Genomic DNA, 21,370 nt, shown 5'->3' on the forward strand with positions numbered 1-21,370 from the left:
CAATTTCTTTATCTACTTATATATCATTGGGCACTCGAGTTTTTTTCTGTAGCATGTATTTTGTAAATAACATTGCAGTGAAGATAGGTGTGCATGTATAGTTCTCAAAAAGTGGTTTTATTTCTCGGGATAGAAATATAGGTATGGAAGGGTTGAATCATATGGTGGCTATAAACTTTTAAAATTTTATTTTATTTTATTGAAGCCATTGTGATTTCCAAAGTCCTTCATAGCTAGATTTCAGATAAAGTGAATCAGGGCCCTTCCCACCACCAGTGTCAACCTCCGTCCACCAATGTTACCAGAGTCCATCCTATACCACTTCCCTTTGCCTCTAGCCTGCCAGTATAAGAGACCCATTTTAAGCTTAGATTGTTTTAGTTTGGGTCTCTTGATTTGATAGTTGTTGACTTTAGCTTGGTAGTTATAATTTTTGATATTTTGTAATATATATATATACATACACAATTTTCCATCGAGACTGAATCAGTATACATTCCAAGCAGCACAGATGAGCATTTCTGTTTGTTCATAGCTATTACTATCACTTCTTTCAGGCTACCTAAAATAGGCCATTCTCACTAGTGTACTGTAATAACTCATTGTCATTTTGTTAGCATTTCCCTGATGCTGAGCATTTTTTCATGTGTCTGTTGGCCACTCGTGTGTCTTTTTTAGATAAATGTCTGTTCATATATCTTTTTGTTTGGGTGATTGGAGGTTGTATCACACCAAGAAATGCTACCTTGGAGGCACTCCCACTACAGTGCATGGGGTTTGTAATCAAGGTAACTATTAAATGCCATCTTCCAACGTGAAGAGAATGAGCCCAAGATCCTTGGACCATTTCCCTGATATGATTACTTTATATATATATATATATATATATATATATATATATATATATATATATATATATAACATATTAACCCTTATGGTTTGTGACTGTTTTCCCCACTTAGTTGGATGTCTTTTTGTGATAGTTATAGCTTCTTTTGAAATGCAAATGTTGTTTTGTTTAATTTAGCACTTTTGGTTTATATTGTGTACCATATCTAAGCTATTAGTTCATATTGTGATAAATATTGTGCATGGTATGAAATTGACATTCAATTTTATTCTTTATATATGATAAGTTCCTTTTCCCTAGCACCATATGTTAAAGAGGATTTCCTTTACTGATATTATAACCTTGGTGGTTGTGTCAGAAATAAATTTTCCATATATATGAGGTTTTATTAATTTTATCTTTATTTTATTTATTGTTTATCTGAGTGTCAACTTTTTTTTAAGTACTGACTTTTTTTACTATTGCTAATAAAACATAATTTTAAAAATGGGGGACATGATTAACAACTTTTTTGATGGATAGAAAAATTAGGCAGTCAAACTTAGTTTGGTTTTATTTATTACTGCACTGAAGCATTGGCATCAGCTCCTAATAGTGCAGCTATATTTATTGAATTTGCTTGATCCATTTATAATTTTAAAACTGTTAACTTTTTGTTTACTTAGGGGTGTCAAACTCAGATGTTCAGGATCTGCACTTAGAGATCTCAGTTAATGATGCTCAGGGTACCACACAGGATGCCAGGGATCCCATCCTGGTTAGCAGCATGCAAAGTAAATATCTTGCCTGCTATACTATCTCTCTGGCCCCAAGGATAATTATCTTAGTGTCAAAGGTATAATGATAGTGACATTTAAAATATATATATATATAATTTCTCATAAGAATCACTTTAAAATTTTTGTTTCTGTTTAATCATCCTAAGATATAGAGTTAAACTACTGACAATTGAGATTCAGTCATACAATATTCTCACATGCATTTAATCACCAGTATATATTTCCTGTCACCAGTGTTACCAGTTTCTTTAGCAGCACCCCCAATATGCCTCTATAAAAGACACGTCTCTTTCTTTCCACCCCTTAAAGATACCATAGTTTGCAAGAAGGTTCCTGAAAGTGTGTCATGTATATCACATTCCATCCTTTTAGCAACCAGTTCTTGTCCAGACTAAAAAAATTTCAGCAATCATTATCACAGTAGTCACATTTCTGTTCTGTCCAAATTTAACTACACACATGGCGCACCCATGAATTGTGGAAAGCTTCCTACTATGAAGCATTCTTCCTAGCCCTTATTTTATTATTATAATCACATTTTACTATCCCACAAAGACTGCAGTCATTCTATAACTGTTCCTCTCCCTCTGTCTGATTTCATTTAGCATGGTACTCTTGATGTCTATATTGCTATAAGCAAATTTCATTACTTTATATTTCATAATGGCAGCATAATATTCCATTGTATATAGGTAACATATTTTCTTTATTCATTCATCTATTCTTAAGCACATGTGTTAATTTTTAGATTCTGGCTACTGTGAATACTGCTGCAATGAAAACAGGAGTGCAGATGACTTTTCTGCACTGCGTTTTTCACCCACTAGGTATAGTCCAGGAACAGCATTGCTGGGTAGAATGGAAGTTCAATTTCTAATTTCTGCACAGTATCTATATTGTCTGCCAAGAAGGCTGTATTAGTCTATATATTCATCAGCAGTGAATGAGAGTCCGTTTGTCTCCACATTGGTGGTTCCTCTTTTTCTTACCATTTTCCAGCCTGTGTGCTAGGAGATATTATCTCATTGTTGTTTTATTGTTGTTTTGATTTACATTTCTTTCTTTTTTCTTTCTTTTTGGCTTTTCCGCCACACCCAGTGATGCTCAGGGGTTACTCCTGGCTTTGCAGTCAGAAATCGCTCCTGGCTTTGGGGCCATATGGGACACCTGGAGAAAGAACCGCGGTCCGTCCTAGGATAGTGCATGCAAAGCAGACACCTAACTGCTTGCACCACTGCAGAACCCCTTGATTAATTCTCCGATGATTGATGAAACTAATTTTTATGTGCATGTTGACAATTTGTATTTCTTTAATTCAGTTTTTGTTGATCTCTTCTCCCCATTTTGATGGGATTTGTTTTTTATTAAGCTCGAATAGTGTCTTATATATCTTAGATATTAATCCCTTATCAGATGGTTTTTGAGTGAATAATTTCTCCCATTCTGTGGGTGGTCTTTGTATCCTGGTCATAATTTATTTTTGAGGTGCAGAAGCTTTTAAGTTTAATGTAATCCAATTTGTTTATCTTTGCTTCAACTTTCTTGGTAAGTGTCCTTAAAAATGCCATTAGCTTCAATGCCATGGACTGTTCCTCTGATATTTTCCTCTATGTACTCTGTGGTTCCAGTCTGATAGGAAGGTTTTTAATCCATTTTTATTTTCTTCTGTGCATGGCATTACAAAGAGATCTGAATTCATTTTTGTTGCATGTAACTGGACAGTTTTCTGAACACAATTTGATGAAGAGGATTTCCTTGCTCCACTTTATAATTTTTGCTCCTTTTTCAGAGATTAACTAATCATATATATGAAAATCTGTGTCAGCATATGAAATTTAAATACTTTCATATGAGGCAATATATTTATTTTAATACCATGCAGTCTTAATTACTATCACTTTTTAGTACAGTTTAAAGATGGGGAAAGTGATACATGCTATCTTCTTTACCCTAAGGATTGCTTTAGCTATTATTGGGGAGTGATTGTTACATATGAGTTTTAGAAGTATTTGACATATTTGACATATTTCTTTTAAAAATTTTACAAGCATCTTTTATGAGACTTACTTAACCTATAGAAATCTTTAAGGTGTATGGCCACATTAATGGCATTGATCATTCCAAATAGATGAGTAGAGAATCTGTTTCTATTTCTTGCTGTCCTGTTTTATTTCTTGAAGGAAATATTTGTAGTTTTTGTATAGTTCTTTCACCACTTTGAATAAATTAAGTTGACTGTGATGTACTTGATTTCCTGAGGCTCACTGTAAATGGGAATTTTTAAACATTCCTTTCTTCTCTTTTTTTGTATAAGTAAAGGCCTTGGGCTTTTGCATACTAATTTTATATCCTGTCACTTTACTATACAAATATATTGTTTCTAGAAGCTTTTGGTGTTTTCTTTATAATTTTTAAATGTGTTATTATTTCATCCATAAATAATGAAAGTTTAAATTTTTATTTATAAGTAGATGCCTTTGACATAATTATCTTGCCTAATTGCAATGGCAAGCAATCCAGTACTATATTGGACAGAAAGAGTGTGAGTAAGCTACCTTGTCATGTCCCTGATCTTAGATGGAAGGTCTAAAAGGACAAAAGTCAGAGTCCAGAAGGATTCAATAGTGATTTCTTTCAAACCTTTAAAGAGGTTTTATATCCAATTATTTTCAAGTTCTTCCTGGAAATTAAAAAAAAAACTCACAAATAGTTTTGATGAACCTAACATTACTCTGATACCAAAATTATAGAGACACCACACAAAGAGTATTACTCTCCAATATCTTTGATAAAAACAGATACAAATATCTGCAACAAAACACTAAAAACTAGAATTAAATTTATCAAAATGATCACCAAGTAAGATTCATCATTGGCATGAATGGATTGTTTAACACATGCAATTCAATCAACATAATACACCATTTCAATTAATGAAAAAATAAAAATCACATGATCATATCAATAGATGTAGAGAAAGCATTTGACAAGGCACACCATTCATTCATGACATAAATTATCAGCGTAATGGGAACTGAGGAAAATCTCCTTAATATAGTCAATGCCATTTACCACAAGCTCACCAGAAACAATACATTCAAGTCATATCTTTTAAAGGTTCCCACGCAGTGCTCAAAAACAAAAACAATCCTTTGCAGTACTTGACTAACTGGTTGGGATAGATCAGGCTTAACGATGTAGTTTTGTTTAGGCCTCAAAGGTCTGGGGTTCAATAGAATATTTTTAGAGCTACGTGACTTTGGGTTTTATACCCAGTTTAAACTATCACCCTAGCCTTTAAGATTCACTGTTTACTTTGGTCACATGTTTAAATCTACTCCTGGCTCATCTCTGAAAAACTTGATGATAAAGAGTAGCTGTCTGACCTTCTGCATGCTGTTCCACTATTCCAAGTTAGTTATGTTTTGGTTGACATCAAAGGGTCTATTCCAGAATGGGTGGCTGAGCACCTCCCTACTGCTTGAGTCTCAGCAGCTCCCACATCTGACCCATGCTGTATTAATGGCCACATCATAGCTCTCAGTTCATAATGCATCTACTCAATAAAGTGCATAATGCTCAGTTATTCTTCCTGGCATTCTGTGAAGATGCACAGAGAGACAGAATGGAAATTCCAGCTTCATTTCTTACCATCTTCCAGGTGGGTATTCTACAAGGACTCACCCCTAGAACAGTAAGAAAACTAGAAAGCCAGTAGGGAAACACAGAATCCCACCAAGCCCAATGAATCTGATGAAACAAAATAGAAGAAATTGAAGAAAAAGAAACACTATGAGCAACAGTATTGTAACCAAAAACACAACCAACACCAGTAAATCCTCAGACAATGTATTAAATGGTGCTTTCTCACTGATTTATTACATGGTCTATACGAGGACTGAATACCAATGATTAATAAGGCAATGAATTTAATGTCACACTAAATTGACTTTTCAACTCCATATCTCCCCATTTACTTATTGTGATTCTTAGTATCACTTCAAAGATAAGATCTTTTTACTCATGTTCTTGTCTCAAGATCCCCTATCATGAAAGTCTAAATTAAACTAAGAATTAACAATGGCTATTGCAGGGTGAACAACACAAAACACACTGAGGGGAGCTGGGGAATTTAGGTTTCAATCCGAGACCACCATTCTTTGACTTCATGACCTGGGGTATGAAGCACCTGTGGGATATATTTTTCATCTTCAGAAGAATTATTCAGAGAAATTAATTTGGGGGGGGATATATTGGGCCACACTCAGTAGCACTCAGGGGTTATTCCTGCTCTGTGCTCAGAAATTACTCCAGACAATTTTGGGGGAATCATAAGGAATGCCTGATCAAACCCAAGTAAGCCACCCGCAAGCTTTGGCCCCCCAGAGAAGTTTTCTTTTTTAAAAAAATTATTTATATGATTACTTTATTTAAGTATTGTGCTTAAAAATTGTTCATGATTTAGTTTTAGTCATACAATATACATCACCCTTCACCAGTCCACATTTCCCACTATCAATGTCCTCAGTTTAACTCCCACTAAATCCATCACTCTGTATCTCTCTCTCCTCTCTCTCTCTCTCCCTCTCTCTCTCTGCCTCTTTTGTCCCTTTTACACACTTTTTATTTTGCACCATTGTTAAAGAAGAGGTACTATTCATATCACTTTATTCTTTTTCAGCATCCAGTTCTTGTTCAGAGTGATCAGTTCCGACTATCATTTTCATAGTAGACACTTCTCTACCCTAACTTCACTCACTTCTCTTTGTGTCAAGCTTTCTACCATGGACTGGTCCTTTTTTTCCTCGTCTCTATTTTTTCTGAGAAGTTTCTTATACCATTTAAAAAACTGATGTCTAGGGGCCGGAGAGATAGCATGGAGGTAAGGCGTTTTTGTCTTGCATGCAGAAGGTCGGTGGTTCTAATCCCGGCATTCCGTATGGTCCTCCGAGCCTGCAAGGAACGATTACTGATAGTAGAGCCAGGAGTAACCCCTGAGCGCTGCCGGGTGTGACCCAAAAACCAAAAAGAAAAAAAAAATCTGATGTCTAAAGCCAGAGAGGGTGAGGCATTTGACTTGTATTTGCCTTGTATACCACCAATCTCTCTTTAACCCTTAGTACCTAATATGATAACCCAAGGCCTGTCAGGAGTGATCTCTAAGTACAATTCCAGGAATAACTTTTGAGCACCACCAGTGTGGCAGAAAAAAAAACAAAGAAAAACCTGTGGCATATTTCTGATTACATTATGACTCTTAAAAATTTGCAAATCAATCATTTTCATCAAAAATATAAGCATTACAAACTATAGTCAGAAAACTTCTAAGTAGATCCAATAAAAAACTTCTTGGATATTGTAATTTTGTTCATAATCCTTTAGATCATGGTATCTTGAATTGTTTCTAAGTGATTTTTATCTTTATTCATATTATCAATTTTATGAAACTACTGCTTGTTGAGAAACATTTATTGAAAATGTTGATTAACTTGTGATTTTTGCATTTTTATTTGGAAATCAAAGAGGCAAGAAACATATGAAGGGCTTATTTAAATGACACTATTTGGGGGAATATCTGTACTTTGTTCCTATACTTATATTAATAAAATTAATGGACACTAAGTAATATCTCTATGTCAGATATTCAAATATGAACCTAGCACAAATATTATTTAATGTTTGTAAGAATGAAAAACTCAACATTCATACAAGATTTTCTAACTAATAAACCTTATCCAGAGGGATTACATTTGTTTTCTAAAATTCAGATAACTTTTGAGTAGTGCAGTAAGGAATCAAACTGACAGAGACAGAAATATAGCAGAGAGAGATCTTCTAACTGCTAAAAAATAAAAGAAGAATCTGGGCATGGAAAGGCCCCAATATCTTATAATTTCAGCATAAATATCAAACAATAGAATTGTTAGTAGAAAGGCCTGTCCTATCCTACATCCATTAACAACTGCTAACCCACAAGAATTTTTTGAAAAAATATTAACGTGAAACCATTACCTCCATCCTTTATACTCAACACAACTGTTTAACCTATAAAAGATCTGACAGCTCACAAAGAAGCTGATAATTCTATTTCCCCTTATCTTCAGACCAGGGATGTTCTTAACATATGGTGCCATATATACTACAATAGCATTTCCTTAAAATCATAGTAAAGGAATGAAGATCTGATACCAGGTAAAGGGTTTTCTTCAAGCTCCCTCTTCTTTTTTTTTCTTTTTTGTTTTTTCGGGCCACACCCGTTTGATGCTCAGGGGTTACTCCTGACTAAGCACTCAGAAATTGCCCCTGGCTTGGGGGGACCATATGGGACGCCGGGGATCGAACCGCAGTCCTTCCTTGGCTGACGCTTACAAGGCAGACACCTTACCTCTAGCGCCACCTCTCCGGCCCCTCAAACTCCCTCTTCTATTCTTATGCAGTATGCTGTCCTCTCCCTTTAATAAACTTACATAGTATTTGGAGATGTCAGGACTGTTAGTAAATTCTTCAATCTGTTACACACCACGAACCAATTTCTGTCCAAGCAAAACCAATGAAAGTTTGATTTATTGCCTGAGTATCTAATGATATTTTCATACTCTCAAGCCACTGTAAGACTTGATGTTCTGAGTATAAAATAAATTTGTAAACAACAATATAATAAATAACTAACATCAATAAAGAGAAAAATTCAACAGTATTATACATTTTAGTGCCTTTGTATATATCCAGAAATGGGCATTATGAATTAAAACAAAATTAAAAACCTCAAATTCAACTAGGAGAAATGAAAGCCATTTCCATTTCTTACCCATGGGCTTCTGAATGCTATTTAAGCTTACTCTATTTATATGAGAGAACTTCAAAATTTTAATGGCTTGGGTTGGAGTTACACTTGGAAAATGTGTCCAAGATCATCAACAAAACATCTTACCAGGTATAAAATGTAATTAATTTATGGTCAGATCCAAACCTCAACTCTATCCATTATACTCATCACTAATGACAAAGTATTTTGTTTATTTAAAATCTAAATATGTAAATCAAGAAATAAAAGAGACATTTCTATTCACTATATGTACTTTCCACGGTTTTAGGCCAAACAATTGAGAATGAACATATGTTTTAACTTCTACATTTTGGAAATGGAAACAAAGTGTATTCTGATCATGTTATTTGAAGAAAGACTGGTTGAAAGAAGTTTGTGGGAAGACTACCACCTCCATTTTCACAGACATCTGAGAAAATATCTACCTCTCTACACATTCCAATTGAACAAATAGTAATTGTCATATTTTTAACTTGAAACTAGGGTGATTGTATATTGCATTTTTTGAAACTACTGAGAAGAGTATGCATTTTGAATTTGGCTAGTACACAAAAGATATTAATTTGAGATGTTTATACAAATAATTTTAAAAAGTGTAAATTTATCTATATAAATGCTGGTCAGAGTTATTTTTGTTAGTAATGACACATTTCACTCTCATTGGTGTATTATATTCATAAATAATGTCCTAGATTTTGGTAGAACATCTAAAATCTCTTTAACTTAAAAAAGTATCCACTTTATGGGGAATTAAATTAGAGACACAGACAAGTAAAAGAAAAAAATGACAAAGACAAATACCTTTCATGGTTAGTAAAAATTGAGCTAGTAAAATTTATATTTTTTGGACAATTAACATTTAAATTGAGAGACCCTTTACTTCTGATAGAGATGGGGAAAATGGTGTCTGCATCATGAATAATAAACACCAGGGGGAAATGTCAATTTTCAGCCTACTGGCAAACTTTGTTGCTATGACAACAAAATACAAAGTGTTATCTTAAAGGGAAATATAAAATTTTGTTGGGGATTAAAGCAAAATTCACTCACCCAACACAGTATATTTAAAATATAATTTTAAATTCATAAATAACAAGAATATACTGAAAAGCACTTAGAGTTCTGTCATTTTTGAGATATAATTAAATACTTAGGGCAGTAAGAAGAAGATTAAATGGAACATATTTTGTCTTCAGAGTTTATCTTTGAATACACAGAACTATAGCCATTAGTAGATCTATTCTTGTATGGTGACAAAATCTGTCATGAACAGATATAGGTGCTTTTAGTTTTTGTACATTTAATTCACTTGTGTTTGGGCATTCTGTAAACATACTGAGACCATTTTAATTAATTTGTAAAGTATTAATATACTTTGAAATCAATTAAACTTAAAATCAATTTTTACAGTATAATGTTGGTGCTACACAAATTAATAAAACAGAATTATAGAAATTAATTATTTAAAGATCTATATATTCTATGAGAATCTCTGAGAGGTAGAGAAGACATTTTATTGATTTTTCTTAGCACAGGTGATGTTTATTTATATTCAGTTTTATGTATATCCAAAGCTGTCCTTGGAGAATTAATCTTCCATAATTGCTATTTGAAGTTCAGATCCCAAGAGTGATAACTTCTACATTAAGTGCAATATTTTTCTTTATTATAAAGTCAGTTACGTATTATCACAATAACATTTTGTTGAAGAATGAATCCACATTACCTCAAAAAAAACATACAATTCTATTAGTAATAATATTGTGTGGAGTCAGCAGTGAAATTTAGAATGTTCCTTTGTGGCTGTCCATTCATAAAGAGGATGACCCCAAAGCATAAGATCAAACATATAAGTAGTTAAAGCTTTTTGTTGGTGTCTTAAAAATCATAGTATATATTTAAACCCAACTCTCCTATCATAGATGAAAAGTTTCTGTTAAATTATAACTATTTTCACTTTTATGGCGAGATTTTCACATCAAATAGTGTGACGAGTGGACAAAATGCTTAGGTCTCCAATATATTTTAAGAAATCTAGACTCTGCTTTTTTATTGTGGAGGAGAAATATATTTGGGAGAAAGTAATGGCACTTTACAATCATGGATTCTTTACTATATATGATTTAACAATTTATTATTTAATGGCAGCTACTCATTTAGTTTGGTCTTTACATATATTTTGTGGGTTGCTTACTTTGGGTTACTTGAGTATGATTATTTAGTGCTGTACTATAATTAAAATATAAAATATTGAAATTTTATAGTTTATAATAACCATGAAATAAATCCTTCATCTTAATTTCAGGTAGAACTCACATGTTAGTCTAAAAATAAAATGTATGTTAGGTGATCAGAACTGGGAAGTGTTGTTTCCAAAGTATTTATTCAAGTAGAATTGATACTAAGCCTTATGAGTCATGTACAATTTATTTTAGTTTAATTTGATTTTTGGACCACATCTTGCAGCAGTCAGGGTTACTTCTGGCTCTGCACTTAGGGAGTACTCATGGTGTGCGCAGGAACCATATAAGATGCTGGATATCAAATCTGGGTCTGCCACATGGAAGACAAGTGCTGTACTATCATTCCGGAGAGGATACTTGAGACTTCATAATCACTCACATTTGGAGGGACATCTTGAAACGTGGGTTCTGAGGATTTTCTCTTTTATTTTGACAAATTAGTTCTCTTGATATAAATCGTTAAAACAACAAAGAAATTTCTTAAGCTGGTATTCTATGACATAAATTTAGTAACGTAAGCTCCTATGGGAAAGTACATTTAGAAAGCTTATGTTTTCATAGTTTCTTTGGAATTTTCCTAGGAATATTAAATTATGTAAAGATTGAAGAAGTTCAACAATGAAGGAAAACATTTATTTATCTTTAACTCAATATCTTTCAAACTAAATAAACCTTTAAAATCAGATACCAATTCTTAAAAATTACTTAGTACTCAGGGCCGGAGAGATAGTGCATTTGCAAGCAGCTAACCCAGGATGGACCTAGGTTTGAGCCCTGGTATTCCAAAGAGTCCCTCAGGCCAGTAGCGATTTCTGAGCGCATAGCCAGGAGTAACCGCTGAGCGTCACCAGGTGTGATAAAAAACAAACAAACAAACAAACAAGGGGCCAGAGAGATAGCATGGAGGTAAGGCGTTTGCCTTTCATGCAGAAGGACAGTGGTTCGAATCCCGGAGTCCCATATGGTCCCCCGTGCCTGCCAGGGGTGATTTCTGAGCATAGAGCCAGGAGGAACCCCTGAGCTGCCGGGTGTGACCCCCCAAAAAAAACCAAAAACAAACAAACAAAAAATACCTAGTACTCAAGTTGTATGTTTAAAAATTTGGAGAAATATGAGAATTAAATGCTATATAAGATTTCATTTTACATTATACTAGTATAAAGCAAGCATAAAATGAAATTCATAAAGGTATATTTCAGCACATCGTCAGCTGCTACCATGATGATTTCTTTAATAATTAGTTTCCATTATTCTTTCTAAGGCTTTAAAACTTTACTAACTACTACTAACTTTTTGGGGGGATGTTCTTTTTTGGGGGGGAGACACACCCGGTAATACTTGAGAGTTACTCACTGTCTCTATGTTCAGGTATCATTACAGGAGATATATGGGGTACTATATGGTGTTAGGGAAAAACCCAGAATTTTTGCATGTGAAAAAAAATCATCCTGTTGTGATATTGCTCCAGCTCCTTTTAATGTTTAACTCTGGGTATTATAAATCTACAATCTCTAGAGAACCGTTTCATCCAGTACAGGTTATAGACACTTTCAAATTAGACAAATCTCAATCATTTACTTAATAATTGTGCCATCTATTGCAACTGAATTAACATTGTCATGATATAATTTTCATTACTTATAAAATAATTATACTTATAAAAATAATAGTGATAAGCTGATCCAAATATTTTACCCTTGGGGAAATCAATAATATTTACATTTTACATTATATATGTATATATACATTATCTATTGACACAGCAAATATTTTCCCATCTCTCCACTTTCCATTTTTATGAGTGTGTTTAACCTTTCTTTCTAAAGGTATGAGCTTCTAGGAAAGTAGTCTGTAATCTCTGTGTATTTGAATTAGCACATTTTTAATTTTGAGGAGGTGTTTCATTTTCTTCAGAAAAAATATATGATCACAATTTTCCATAAGTTGCCATGTAGATACAAGAACCTTCTTTTTTGTAATATTAAATTCTAAGCCTCAAAGCCAGTACATTATGACCTTGCCAGCTCAAGCTTTTGCTATTAAATTGGGATGCCTCACATACCATTAGAAAATATTGGCTGTAGCAATGAATGAATTATTAAATGTCAAATTGTTATTTCCCATGACAGTTGCCAAATGGACTGGGTCTGCACTAACAAGTAGTGAAATGTGCCTCCAGCCACCTTGCAGCTGTGGAAGAAATGGATCACAACTCTAGTGGACTTATTTTACCTGGCAGCAGAGCACTGGAAGGCTCACCCATCTGTCAACACATATTTCTCTTCCAATATCCTAGAACCCCTTCTTGAAAACTTCCTTTTACAAATAGAAATCAAATGTCAAAGTAATAACTTTTTATAAGAATATTTCTAGTGCAGTGAACACCAAATAGTTTACTCATAAACCTATTCTAGATTGAAATCAAAGTGCTGTCTCTCCATCTGCTAACATTCTCATACCCATTCTCTGTTCTGAATCATTATATTCAAAACAATAAACTAGATAAGTTATAAGCCAAACAGAATATCATACTTCTAAGCAAAAATACAGTAAACAAGAATATAAAAGACATTATCTTCAAGAACTGTCTTCATAGTAGAGGAATCTATAAGACTCACTTTAGGAGATATACTGGAAATCCAGGTTCCTCATTAAGTTCAGAGTGTGTTGGAAATAAAAGGCCAGGATGGATGACAGGTGGGAGACAGGCATGGTACAAAATCCTGCTATTACACTCTTTAGAAGCGACTCTTATGACTTGTCAGATACTTAATATGGCAACCATTACTGCTCTCTCTGAAGAAAACTTTTAAAGATCATATATGTATAGAGGTGACAGAACAAGTCTATTCTTGCAGGTCTATTTTAAAAGACACCCACCCCTCTGGATAATCCAGATGAAAAGATTTACTAATTAAATTATTTTTTTTATTTTAACAGTTATCAGTCCCATGCAGCCTGGCACATGTAATCATCAGGAAGAGTGAATTAATTTGATCACACCATAAAATAATATTAGAGAAATTTTGTCAAGAAACTTATGAGTCTTTTTACTCATTCTTGCCTCTGGACCTTCTCAGGTATAAAATAACTCCTACGGTAAAACATCAGCTTAGTCTCTTTGAACTACTTTATAGTAGGATCTTTTAAATGAATGAATCCTTATTGGATACAGAGTTTGAATTTAATTATAAATGTTAATAATTTAGGACAGGGGCAGCAGACAGTTAAAGGATATTAAAATTCTTCTTTATCTGACCAAAACAGAGAATTAACCCCACCAAAATTCAGCCTGATTGTTTTACTAAATACCTGGAAAATTTGATCCCCTACAGCCCAGGTACTCCTAAATGGAAAAAAATCTCACAAACTTTTCTTAAGAACTCCCACTTCTGTTAAGCTTAATTTAATTCCTAGTTGGATTGATCCATCTCTCCAGGACGCAATCAATTCCATCTATATCATCCAGTAATCTGACACTAATAGAGAGCAAATTATTGCAGTGATTCCATTCAGGTCTTGGAAATTCTCTGAAGAAAACCCAACACTAAAAGGTAACTTATATCTGCTATCTTTTAATGTTGAACATGTCTTTATAGATGGTCACTAATAGCAGAAACATAATTTCTTTTACAGCAGACACGTCAGAATCCAGAGACATTCTTGTTTATTTCTACTTTGAGAAACCAGTGTTCAATCTTTAACATGTATCACTCTTGCTCTTCTCTCACATTTCTCTAATTTTTTCAATAAAATTAGATTATATATAAATAAAAAATTTATTATTAAAGACATTTATAAATAAAATTATATAAAAAACACACAAACAACAAAGCAAACTTTTAAGCCAAGGAGCATATAATATGTACAATCAAAGCAACATTCAACAGAAAATATGTTCGTCTAGCTTCTGTTGTTTAAATATGTTAGGAAATATATTCTTTTGGTCAATTTTTAAAAACAAATACATTAAATAATTCATTAATTTGTTTAAGAAGTGTGATTACAAAACTGTTTATAATTGAGTTTCAGTCATACAGTATACTCCAATCTTCAACAGTGCACATTTCCTACCACCAAGGTCCCCAGTTTCCCATGCCCCACCGCCTGATAGTTAGAAAATACTTTCTTATATCAAGTTAAATTTTTTATGTGTTAATGAAAAATTGATTCTTTGTATAGATCTAAAAATGTAACCCCATTTATTCATAGAATTTTGATGTCATAAATAAAGCCCTGCTAAATTCAATTCAAAATAATACCTAAGATATGACTAATTAGGATGATATAAGATGAAATTTTGTATTTTTTTACTGTTAAAAATAATCTCTGTAAAATGTCATATAGTTGATAGAGTGAGAGTGGAATGATGGAGAGTCAAGTGATCTAGTTAATTAAGTGATCACTTTAAATCACACCTACAAAACAGTAACCAGTCAAAATAGATGATGGGCTGGCTTGAGTGAGTGAAGTATAGCAGCAAATTAAACAAATTAAACAAAGCCACTCCAATGAGGCAATGAGACTCTCTATTCACTTACTTACATACAGACAGACAACAGGAGCAGGTAGGGCTCTTACATGCAGATAAAATAAGAAAAACAGAGATCTCACGTACAAACGTAGAAAGAAGCTGGATACTAAGGAAAGCTGAAGTGACATGGAATCACAGAGGTATAGTCCTAAAGAGACTCAATAACACGCTTTCAGACTAGAAAAGCATACAGTGCATAGAAAACAACATAGGGACAAGTGCACTGCAGCAAGCGGACACGGGATAGAAGTTTGGACATCATATACTAGACAGGGCATCATATGACAGAAAAAAATGAAGTCACACGTGTGCACACAAAAGGGCTTGGATATTGGAAAGGGACCCAGACCCATCTACTTGAACTATACTTAGATGCTTACTTCTTAAGCTTCTGAGTTTTTTCTGCCAATCTTTCATACAATTCTCAAAAACCCACATACTCTGGTAAAATCTTCCTCAGTAACGTATTTATAGACAGAAATATTATAGAGATTGTTACTGAAAAATATATGCATATTCATGCTTTCCTCCCATACCTTAAAGGCATATTCCCAGTACCTTTTGGCAGTATTATATTACTGTGGAATTTTAAGTTTATTTCAGTTTTTGTGATGGAAAGTTTTAACTAATTCAGTAAAATTTCAACTTTATAGCTGTCATCTAACAACTTGTGAGAAGAAAGGAAAATATAAAAACAGAGGAATAAAGAAAGAGATAATAGAGTGGAAGAGAAGAAGGAAAAAGAGAGGAAAAGAGGAAGAAAAGAAAGGAGGGAAGAAGGAAAAAAGGGTGAATATTATAAGGGTGAATTGTATGGCAAATAAGAAAACATACTTTAGTGATTATTAAAGTATAGATTTAGTGATAAGTTTATACACTTTGAGTGATGCACACCTAAAATAGATATTATAATTGCATATCATACCAATTAAATATTTATAAAATAATTAGTAACAAAGGTTATTATATTTTATTCATTAAATTTCTAAATTTCAGAATAATTTACTTGGATATATATTAACATGTTCGAAAATTTTGCTCAGAAAATTAAAGCATATGATCAAAGAGAGAGTTTATAAAGTTATCAATGTCTCTATCATTTTCTTTTTTTTAGTGAATACAGTTACCCTTTATTATTTTCAGTATCAATACAGTGATTTAATCTAAATCAGGGGTCTCAAACTCAATTTACCTGGGGGCCGCAGGAGGCAAAGTCAGGGTGATCCTTGAGTGCAAAGTCAGTAGTAAGCTTTTAATAGTGGTGGGTGTGATCCAAACAAGTAAAACAAAACAAAACAAAAAAAGATTCCTCTAGGGCAGGGTCAGAAAATGTACAGAGGGCCGCAAATGGCCCGCGGGCCTCGAGTTTGAGACCCCTGATCTAAATGGTCTTAAATGTGCTGATTTATTTTTATAATATCTTTAAGCACCATGATTTCAAACATGTTTATATTTGGATTTCAGTTTTAGAAAAGGCACCCTCTTTCACCAGTGCAACTTTCCCACCACCAATGCCATCCATTGTCAACAATGTCTAAGTAAATATATCTCACCATATTTTGTTAAAATTTAGGGCTGTTGAGTATTGGCTGGGGGGTGCTGTGAAAAACATTCAAACATATGTGTGTGTATATACCTTTGTTGACTCAATATGTAGTCAGATTCATACTGCTTATTTTCATCAGTTCTACCATTTTCTTCAGTCTGACTTTAAAAGAGGCATTTTTATATGTTTCTGCATTGTGATTTGCAGTACTATTGTTGATAGAACATCTCACATTACAGTCGACCACCTTTCAGCACCAACTTCCTCTGGTTAAACATTTTCCTCCACCATAGTTTTTGTCTCCTCCTTGTTTTTCCTGCAAATGCTCCAGCTAAATGGTTCCCATCTGAAGACAAGTTGTATTTTTATATATATCTAATTTGGAGCCTTTCAGTTAACAATTGTATAATTATTTTAAGAAACAAACTATTATTTCTAGCTTTGTTATCTGGTATGTTTGGCAATATATGCAAATATCTGTATATCCTAAATGCAGTGAATAAAACTTTGCATAGATAGCGTTCATGTTGATTGAGGATATAGACATTTTTAATATGAATATTGAATAATGACAGCTAAGGTAATAAAAAAACTCAAAAATATATCCACAAGAAAATAAATAGGAACACTGGACTCTGAGCACTCAGCGACTGAATGCAGAGATCTGTGGATACAACCAGCCTCACCATGGAGTCGGGTAGCTCATTAGCCTGTACAAATCAGGTCTGTAAAATCTGGCACTAGTGCTGTGAAAACTATTGCAGTCATGAAATTACAGCTACCCACATGTCTAATATACAACACATCTCTTAGGATCCAGAACAGGAAACTGAAACCCCAAGTACCAAAGAAAAGATAAATAGATAAAGAAACTGGTGTATATACACAATTGAATATGACTAGATCTGAAGATAATGTGAAGTCCTACAATTTGCTGCTATGTGACAGAGCTGAAGAACATCATGCTAACTTAGATGAGTTAGAGGGTAAAGGAAAGAAACAGAATAATATCTCACATATGTGGCATATAAAGAAACATAGTAGGGAAATAACAAATGTCCATAGGCAATAGGAATGAAAAACATTAAAATTTGTCTTCATTTATTTTACCACATATTCCCATATTTTTCTATAAAACTAAGAAAGGATCAAAGAAAGGCTGGGGGCCAGTCACCAAGTGGTCTTGGATGCATTGGCAGGGAAAGAAATGAGGACAAAACTAAATACCCAAGCCAAAGTCAAACCATAATAGAATTAAGGGACCTAATCTTTATCAATCTAAACTATGATGGATTCTGTTGATCATAATTGTTTCAATAAAATAAAATGTTAAAAAGTTGCTTTCAGTAGGAAGATTGCCACTGGGTTGGATTTTGGGGGAACAAGTCGAAAGATGTGATTGACTACCATAGAGTCAGGCTAAGCAGTGAAGAAAAACTGGGGAAATGGACACTGGTGAAAGGATCGGTCTTGAAAAAATGAGTACATGAAATTTAATTTAATCATGAATAATTTTGTAACTGTGTTATTCATGATTATTCTATACAAATAACACATAAGAATGGTGGGAATTCCCCTGATTCAATGTCAACATGTACCTAAAATATTATTGTGCAAAAATATGTACTCCACTTTGGTCAAAATAAAAAATCATTATTATAAAAATTGAATGACAAAGACATCAGATCAAATTATACTATAATTCTGGAATTAACAAAAAATATATTTTACAATCCATTGGATATTTACTTAAAGCAAATTGCCAACTCTCCACAAAAATCAATGTGCTTAATTTGTCTCTTTCTTTTCATCATCTCAAATTGTGATAATCTGTTAAACCTCTAACTTCACAGTGAAAAAAGTACCAATCATAATGAAAACCTACAATTTAGTTGCCACAAGAAGAAGCAGAATAGGAATAAAATTTCAAAACCATATTTCCAAAGAATTACTATTCGTTGATTTGCCTGGAGATTCTCAGGAAAACACCATTATAAGGCTGTTTCAGATATCTCCCAATTGAAATAAATCTTTACCCAGGTAAGTTTGTGTAAAATCATCAAAACTAATTTTTGAATAGTGAGGCTGAATGGTAACACTGCAGGCAAGTGGTCACCTTGGAATCAGCTATTGAGAGGTACAGCATGCTTGCTAGAGTGTCATCTATGAAATAGGAGTAGGAGGAGCTGAATATGGTTAAACAAAAGAAGTATCTCTGTTGTCAGCTTTCTTGGCTTTTGTCTTGTAATGGATTGCTTGAAGAATGAAGTTTCCCTACAAATGGCATTTTTCACTGATTCTAAATACTTATCTGTATATTAAGTGTTTCTTGACTCCTATTTTGATGTTGCAAAAAATGACTGTTGATATTGTATTTCAGAAGCATGGTCTAATTCTGCTTTTTCACAGGATGGTGTTTAGAGCCTTATAATTCTTTTCCAACTGGAGACTTGTTTTCTGTGATTGGTTCCACATGGTTCTGTTTCCTTCATACTGCATATTTTGCTCAGTCTGAGTTTTCTCTCCTAAAGCAAATTATGATTCCTCCAAACTCAGTACTGCTTATGAGGAATTTTTGAGTCCTGAGCAATGTTCTTTCAGAAAAATTCTGTAAATAATCAAATCCTTTAGTATTAAACTTTTTAGAGCATGCTGAGACAGAAACAGCCTCTATGACCACAGCTCAAAGCTTTTTTTACTTAAAGGATCAATGCTATTGACACATTTTTATCATGATGAAAATATGGCCTAAACTATTACTATTAGAAATGAGTAACATTATTAAATGACTTACAGAAATGTAAACTGATATATTACATGGGAGTAACATGAGAAATTGTTTTAGATCATCTAGAAAATAGCCATCTAGAGAATTTTTACTCCTAACCCTAGTGAGTAGACAAAATGCATTACAAGTAAAATTATTTAGCCTATAATTTAATAGCTTCATACAAAGAAAAGCCCAGGCAAGAATAACTGCCAATCCTCAAAATGTTAAAATGTAGAAGAAGGAACATTTTCATATTAAGATCCGTATTACTTTAACATTGAAGCTAGATAGACTTACCACAAAAGCTAAAGACTAATGACATATATGAAAACAAATGAAAATGCCAACAAAATATCAACAAGTTGAGTAAATCAACATATAAAATTATGTATACACACATTTCAGTTTATCTGGAAAGGATCTAATTTCTCTTTTATTTTGAAGATGGTTTTGTTAGGTGTATCTACCATCTTTTTCTTTTTGATGCTTTAAATATGCCATTTCAGTATATTACAACTTCCATAATGAGCTTTTATTTAAAACTGACAGTTTGAGTGTGTCCTATAGAATTTGTATTTATTCATAATTTTCAAAATTATTTTAATTTCTGATTTTCAGATTGATAATTAATAATAGCAGGTTATGCTATTAAAAGAAATAGAAGAAACCAGTAAAAGAAAAAATATTTCATGTTCATGGCTCTGAAGGATTAAAAATGCCAAAATTCCAACTTACACAAAGCAATAAAAAGATATAATTCAATAGCCATTTAAATTTTGAATACATTTTCAGGGATTTAGAACAAACTATTAAAAATATTTGGTAAAATATAATAACCAATATAATAATCCTGAACTTTTAAATCATGATAAAACATGAGAGGTATTGGAGTCCTAGTTTTCAACTATGCTATAAATTTTAGTAACCAGGGACCAGAGAGATAGCACAGTGGTAGGGCATTTGCCTTTCATGCAGAAGGACGGTGGTTCGAATCCTGGCATCCCATATGGTCCCCTGAGCCTGCTGGGGGCGATTTCTGAGCATAGAGCCAGGAGTAACCCCTGAGCGCTCTCGGGTGTGACCAAAACACACACACACACACACAATTTCAGCAACCAAAATTTTAGTACCAAAATTGTGGTAATTAGAGTAAAAATACACTCACATGGTAATGAAACAGAAATGAGAGTCCATTGATAAACTCTCAGATTTATGAGCAGTTAAACTATGACAAAGAGACTGGATACAAGAACTGAATCAAGTAAAGTCCCTTTAGCAAATGGCTCAAGAAAAACTGCATAGCCACTTATAAAAAATGAACTGTATTTACTATAAACAATAAAGAATATATAAAATAACATTAGGAAACAACTCCATTTATATAACAGCAAAAAATGCTTATAAATAAAGTTAACTGACAAGTTGAGAAACGTGTGTGCTGAGAACTACAACATTTCATTGTAAATAATTAAAGAAGACATAAAGAGAAAAATATCCTTGTTTGCAAAGTCAAAGAATTAACATTCTTAGGGGCCAGAGAGATAGCATGGAGGTAAGGTGTTTGCCTTTCATGCAGAAGGTCATTGGTTCGAATCCTGACATCCCATATGGACCCCCGAGCCTGCCAGGAGCGATTTCTGAGCTTAGAGCCAGGAGTAACCCCTGAGCACTGCTGGGTGTGACCCAAAAACCAAAAAAAAATTAACATTCTTAATATACAAATAAACAGGGACTGAAGATATATTAAAGCAGATAAGGTGCTTCCCTTACATGTAGTTTACATGACTGATCCCCTGATCAGAAACAAACTAAAACTTGATTT

The sequence above is a fragment of the Suncus etruscus genome, chromosome X, assembly GCF_024139225.1.
Source record: "Suncus etruscus isolate mSunEtr1 chromosome X, mSunEtr1.pri.cur, whole genome shotgun sequence".
Classification (NCBI taxonomy): domain Eukaryota; kingdom Metazoa; phylum Chordata; class Mammalia; order Eulipotyphla; family Soricidae; genus Suncus; species Suncus etruscus.